The sequence below is a fragment of the Glycine max genome, chromosome 19 (assembly GCF_000004515.6).
Source record: "Glycine max cultivar Williams 82 chromosome 19, Glycine_max_v4.0, whole genome shotgun sequence".
Lineage (NCBI taxonomy): Eukaryota > Viridiplantae > Streptophyta > Magnoliopsida > Fabales > Fabaceae > Glycine > Glycine max.
In genome coordinates this window covers 33956711-33964021 of record NC_038255.2, presented here as the reverse complement: position 1 = coordinate 33964021, position 7311 = coordinate 33956711, and the positions used below count along the sequence as shown (strand labels likewise).

General features: G+C 32.3%; 1 protein-coding gene across 3 annotated transcripts in view; it reads right to left on the bottom strand.

Moving 5' to 3' along the window:
• Positions 1–2344: 2344 nt before the first annotated feature.
• The window catches only part of LOC100799365 (ABC transporter I family member 11, chloroplastic), a 38549-nt gene continuing 33582 nt past the window's right edge, over positions 2345–7311 (bottom strand). For 2 of the 3 annotated variants that reach the window (XR_005889851.1, XM_003553898.5), the window contains one exon: positions 6119–6390. The gene's annotated coding sequence lies outside the window, so the exon portion shown is untranslated. Of the gene's footprint in view, positions 2674–6118; positions 6391–7311 lie in introns of those variants that run through there. The other variant, XM_006604093.3, reaches the window with a different exon arrangement.

Genomic DNA, 7311 nt, shown 5'->3' with positions numbered 1-7311 from the left:
TAAAGCCAGATTGGTAGCTAAAGGATTCTTGCAAAAAGTAGGAATTGATTATGGTGAGATTTATGCACTTGTTGCAAGGATGGAAATAGTGAGATTGGTGGTTGCAATTGCTAACTTGAGAGGATAGTCAATGCATCAATTAGACATGAAGTCAACTAACCTAAATGGATCACTAGATGGAAGTATATGTGAGTCAACCACTAGGATTTGTGATTCAAAGGCACAAGGAGAAGGTGTACAAAATGAGAAAGACCTTGTATGGCCTTAAACAAGCTCCAAGAGCCTTCAATAAGAGGATAGACAATTTTCTTAGCCAAATTGGCTTTGTTAAAAGTATATCATAACATGGAGTGTAATTTGGCAACTGAATTAGGCTCAGCTTCAGACAATCAACAGACGCAAAAAGAAGACAAATTAGGCTCAATGATTACTTCTCTAGCAAGCCTATAAATACCATAAATTTGAAGTACTTTAGTTATGAATTCTGAATGAAATTATCTAGCAAGAATTCAAACTCTATGAAACTCTTTTCTTAAGCTGTAAAAAGCTCCCAAAACAACTTTATATTTGGAGAGAAAAAAGATTGTATGCTTAGCCTTGAATATTTGTCTGTTAGATGTTAGCTTAAGTCTATGGGTAGCCAACCTTAAACAAATTTGTTGATTTGTGTAGAACTAGAAGTGGCTGGGTAGAAAGCAACACTTAGGGATATTAGCTTGGAGAGGCTAGTGTAAAACTACTTGGGTTGATCCAGGAGTGGCTATGTAAAACAATACTTGCATATTTGTGAGAAAGATAGTGGAAACTTGGTAGATTGCCAAGAATTGGACATAGTCTCGGTGGTAGAGACAACCAATATAAAAATCTACGTGTTTTTGTTCTCTTATCTTTATAAGCTTAACTTACTTGAGTTGTGATTTCTATTTTTAGAAAAATAAGTTTTCATATCATCTTTAAACCTTTCGTTCGAACTCTTTTATCTAAAACTCTTGTTTTGTATTTATTTATCAGACGATAATTATCTTTGCGAAAAGTTTTCAATAACAGTTTAATCCTCCTTCTTGAGATTTTTGTCTTTATAGTTTGGATTAGTTTCATTTTTTTGAAAAATATTTTGGTAACCTAAACCAAACCAACCTGATCACGTTTGGGTGGATCACGTTTGGGTGGGTTCATATTTGATCATCGAATCACCTAATAAAATAAAAAGTTAAATAAATAATAAAATAGAAAATCACAATAAAATGAAAGAAAAATAATAGAAAGTGTTATAAGTGAGAATTATAAAATTTCACTACATAAAAATTATAGTATTATAAACTTACAAAACTTAAAAAGTTAAAAAATTTAATGAGTTCAAGTTGGTTTAGATTTTGCATTCTCAAATGTAATATATGAACTGATGTCATTGACTCTAATTTTAAAATCCAAACGAAACCGATCATTCAAAGCTAACACAATTTTTTATCTTTAGTTTAATTTAGATTCATTGGATCATTTGTTCAGGTTGAATCCATGACCACACTTAACCTAGAAGCACACATGCACATGCACACACAATGTCACCAAGCAATGCCGCAAGGCTAAAACACTTACATAAAAAATATTTAGGTTTTTCATGGAAGAAAAATTAGAACAAACAAGAGAGATATGAACTTGGAAGAGGAGTGTTCCAAGAAAAAACTTTGCAAAAGCATAGGAAAAGTTATTTTAAGGTTTCTCTAAAAAAAAGTTATTTTAAGGTTTTTTTTAAAGATTTGTAATATAATTACATTTTAACAACTTTTATATAAATAATGTTTAGCCAACTTCTCTTTTTAAGGAGAATTAAAATTAAAAACAAGTTAGACCAAATACCATATTAAAATAGTGTTCCATAAATTAATTTCTAGAAAGAGTATTTTCTGACAAATAAAATGTAATAGGAAGAGCAACGATAGGTCAAGATAGCAAGTTTAGGCTTTCGATATTTACACCTCTCCTAATTACTAAGTATACCCCTTCCTTTTTTAATATATTTTTATCACTAAAATATCCTTATTTTTGCACTCCATTTTTGTTATTCTTAAAATTCTATTTTTGCAAGTTAAGTTTGGACGACCATTTGCCCTTACCTTAGATTGTGATGATTAACAAAGAGTATAAATTGTTGATACATTAATGAGGTTTTGACAAGTGAACATGACCAACTTTGATAAAAGTTATCTACAAATCTCATCCATACTCAAAGAGGAAAATGTTCTGTTAATTATTAATCAATGTCTAATGAGCTATAAAACCAAGAGCATTCACTCGTTATATTAACCAATGTTATACACTGATCATGATCAACACTAGCGTCCACTTGGTATAAGTGTCATACATACTATCATTACGTCCAACATAGTATGAAAAGGTCATACTAGTCAAAAAGGAAAGTACACATATTCTCGCTCTTAAAAATTCATTTTGTCTCTCTTTATTTGAATTACTAACATTTGAATTTAAGGAAATGACAGAAAAGAAGAGAATAGAAGGTCTACACAAAATACTCCTTAAGCGCCGCTTTCATCAAGGACAAGGAGCACATGTAGCTGTCTGTAGCTTTGTTCCTTTCCTTATGAATCAAAGCATGCCACGTAGTCTCATCTCCCAATGTGAGACAACGATCACTTCAAGGACTCAGCACTGATCCTGTAACAGATCCTTCACTTAAGTCTATAAAAGGTAGACTTTACCCAAAAAGCAAGACAACTAAAATATTAAGATAAAACGAGAATATCTCATAAGCAAAACTCAGCAGAAATTGTTGAACAATTTATTTAAGCTTTCATTGTTTATCATTTGCTAAGCTATTTTACCTTGTAGTTAAGCTTTATTGTTTATCTACTCATTGAGTGTTATTGAATACTTGTATTCATTCAAACTACTGTTTGTGAAAGCCAGGAGTGGTTTAGTCTTAAACAATACTTGGGTTTTCTTAAATTTAGGAAGAGTCTAAAATAGTGCCAAAAGTTGCTAGAAGAATACTTGTATAACCAGGAATGGTAAGACATGATACTTGTTTTGTAATCAAGTTTTTGATTAATGGAGACTTTTATTATTGTGTAAAGGAGAATTGAACATAGCTCTGTTTGAGAGAACCAGTATAAATCAAGCATTTCTACGTCTTTCCTTAACGTTTTTTTATGCATTCTCTTAGCGCTATCGGTCATTCTTTTCATACCATGTATTTGCTTAAAAAACTATTTTAGAGCTCTATTTTATATAGTTATTGGATGATTAAACTTAGCTTTATCAAAACTCGTTTCCTTTCGGTGGACAACTCAACAACACACACACACACACACACACACACACATCTGTTTGAACTTTTGATAAACGTTTTAAAAATCATTATCTTTGATTAATACATTATTCAACTTTCCTTCTAGTATGATTTTTATTTCATTGCATCCTTTATCTTTGTTATTCTTTAAATCTTATTTTTTGCACCTCATCTTTATTAGTATTTAAATCCTACTTCTGCACCCCTCATGTTTATTTTTAAACTATTTTTGCACTCTTATCTTCATCATTCTTTAAACTCTTTACACCTCTTCTTCTTCTTCTTATTATTACTTTCAACTAAATTAACCACTTTTTTTAATCTTGATAAATTAGGTAGTTGGGTCTTATAAATTAAAATGGAGGAAGAGGAATTTTACCCAAATTTATTCCCTACATTGAATCGAGTGTATGAATTAATGTGTTTAGTACATTTTTCATCAATCTTGCTTTTGTGATCTTTGTAACAACTTATAAGTAAATGTTTATAGTATGAAGGATCAAATTGTAATACTACACAAGGATCATTTGAAGATCATATAATTATACATGAATTATTAAGATTTAATGTCGTATGATTACTTAAAAAGTCATGTGGCTTTCTAAAAAACTAACATAACTTGGTGTGTTTCAATCTTGACTATTCAAAATAAGATCTAATGCTCTAGCTTTATTTCTCTCCCTCTCGTATAAGAAAGGCCCTCTCCCTCCCTCTCTCTCTCCCTGTCCCTCCCTCTCTCTCTCTCTCTCTCTCTCTCTCTCTCTCTATATATATATATATATATATATATATATATATATTCATTCTTCCAAAGGAATGCTATATCTTGTTTGGAATCAAACTTGAGACAATTCCAATCATAGTACACCACAACAAAAAATTAGTAAAGAAAGAAATATGACAAAATGAAGAGTTAAATAGGGCAATACCAATGTTGCCTAGAAAGAGAAAATTATTGAAGATGAATTGTAGAAAAGGACAACTATTGCACTCCATGCATTAGATGAAAACTTAACATTTATTTTGTCCTACAATCTTTAGTTACAAGGTTCATCTTCTTTGAAACATTATACAAAGGAGTCAATTATTGAAGATGAATAGTAGAAAAAAAAAGAAGAGGGGGGAGGGGGGAGGAGGTAATGTAATTTTCATTATTAGAGAATGAATCAAAACAATTCCTCTTTGTACTCTTCCACATTCCTTCTCCTTTTGAGTTTTTAATCTGCGGATTGCTTAGCAAAATTGTTTTTCAAAATGTTTTTAACTTAATTATTTCAAAAATTGTATTTAGACCACCAAGTGCGTGGGACAATTGACATGAAGATGTTCTAACTTAACTAGTGGTATTGATTTTGAATCTTGAATATGTAGTTGTGTTAAATATTGAGGAAGAATTGTACCAATAGTGATCCTACTCAACTTGAACATGATTGCCTCTAATGGGGATACATGTAGTTTAGAAAAAAAAAACAAATTATATTTGGATATATCACGAAATTCTAGACAATCCCTTTTTAAAACTTCAAGTCTTTCAAACTTACTTCTAAATGACATTTGCACATTTGTTTTCAAGAAAAGCTTATTTTCTACAAAACTTTGGAAGAACAATTCAATTCTCCCTCCTGTGTTCAACTGATATAAGGAATTGACAATTTGACATCATAAAAGTTTGTAAGAAAATCACATTACATGTGTCGTGCTCATGGTCTAGGGTTGATAGCCATAAGCATCAATTCAATTAGTGAGAAAAAAGATTCAACTTTAAAATAAATAGTGGTACCTTTTTATTTCAGTAGCATAAAATAAGTATATAAATTACCTACAAACACTGTAGGAAAAATAATAGGCGTATTACCTTGATAATTAATTCCACATTCAAGGCCTTTTTATCTTAAGCAATAATAATTTCCATTCAAAAGAGTGGGAAAAAGCTTGTAACTGAAAGCTATTATTCAGTGGTTGCTAGAAAAGACTAAGTTAGACCATTATGTCAACCAAATCCAATTTCCTTAATCACGTGGAATTCACATGGTCAATATCTATGCTTTATATGGGTCACACCTACCCTGCACTGACTAAGAAGTGACCCATAATTCCGAGGACTTAGTGTTTGTTTTGGATATTACTTTTTGAATGGCTGACTCGGCTTTGTCCTTACTAGCAAATAATGTAAATCCTCCAAATGTGGCAACTTTCATGTTAATCTGCCCGACGTGTTGCTAAACTTGTAGATGCCATAACACAAAAGTTAAGCTCATTAGTGGGGTTTGTTTGAATCACCTTAAGCCTATCTGACCTCTTAATAATTGGGTTAGGACTTGGGACATATTTCCCTGTTGAAACGTAGTGAATTAATGTCGTGATGCCAATCAATTGTTTGTAAAATGGGAACGTCCTCAAGGTTAGTCAAGTATTACGCCTTGTTGCTGCAGAGTAAATAGAATATGTTGTCCATGTAAACCACTTGAAGGAAAAAATCAAGCACCAAAGTTAAATAAGATTTGAGACCATATTCCTGAGAAGCAGGTAAGCATATGACAAACAAATGCAGTTGATCCTGCAAGTGTGATGCCGACACTGCCCACTTTTTATCAACCAATCCAAAGGAGAATATATTTGGAATGACACATCAACAGTAAGCCAATCGTACTTAAATCAATAATTCAACTCTTTTTCTGACTTGTACAGGAGCAATCCAGTCTTCTGTAGCGCACTATTTTGCCGAAAATTATTAGTTGATGCCTCAAAAATTGACTAGAAAGAAAGGTCCATCATGAACTAAAGGTGTTCTAATTAAGTATGTTCAATATATTGAGCTAATTCAATTACAAATTACCATTAATGGAGAAACAATAGCTTAAGCATGTTTAGCTTTGAATGAGCCGCAACAATTATTTGTCCCTATGCATAGAAAAGTCCTCAAAGTTACTGCAGCACATTCGTGTATATCTTATAAATGAACATTGCTTAATAGTATTCAGGCCTGAACTTTACTACAGTTTTCCCCTGGGAAAATATGACACCCATCGCTTTCTAGGCATGAGGTTGAACTTTCAAGAACAGCAATTATCTCCTGCAACATGCTGTGCGACAATAAAGGCAGTTCAGAAGGCATAATTACAAAGAAAAATGGCTCAGATATAAATCCTAAAAGATTGAACCACGGATAGCGTCAAACGGGAAGCGTTCCTTGATTTAGAAAGATGCAAGAAGTCAAGTCACATCAAACAAAGTGCTGAGTGAGGGATTAGCATCCCTTCCATAATCTCGTTCCCAAGTGTAAAATCGGGAAGAGGACCAAATCCATGATCCCTTAAAATCTCATGGCAAACCATACCGACATTATTTTTGCTTTTCTAGAAGACTTTAAGTTCACTTTTAATTAATCTGCAATGTGCTTCTGTGGAAGTGTGAAGAACTAGAAAGGTATGAAGAGTTTTATCTAAAATTACCACAGTTAGACCTCACAACCAACGTCTATAACAATCCAAAATTAACACAATCATAGTCAAAGAGCTTTTAGCTCAGTTGGCATTGGTCTTGCTGTGATAATGATTGAAGGTTGATATTCCACTAGGCCATCTACCCCCCTTCTTTACCCAGGTACTTGCACCTCCTATCTAGTATATCTACATAATAATAATAACAACAACAACATGATGACGATGATAATAATATAAGCACTTTAATATATTAGCAGAAAACTTTCAGGCACATTCATCACAAAAAGAGATTTCTTAATGCTTTAAGCACATCCAGAAGCTTCGCACCCTAGCCTTGCAAAGAATAAAGTCTACCATTCTAATCCTAACTAATATTAGAAGTGTCCACTCAAGTTCTCAAGGTTCACATAACACAGTGACAGACAATTCAAAATACTGGAACTATAGACTTTATAAGTTAAACTTGGAAGAAGTTTATCAGTTAACAGCTAATACTTAAAGAAATATGGTTTGCACTTTGCACAAATAAAGTACAGAAAGTTTTAACCGTTTAGTAGAAGT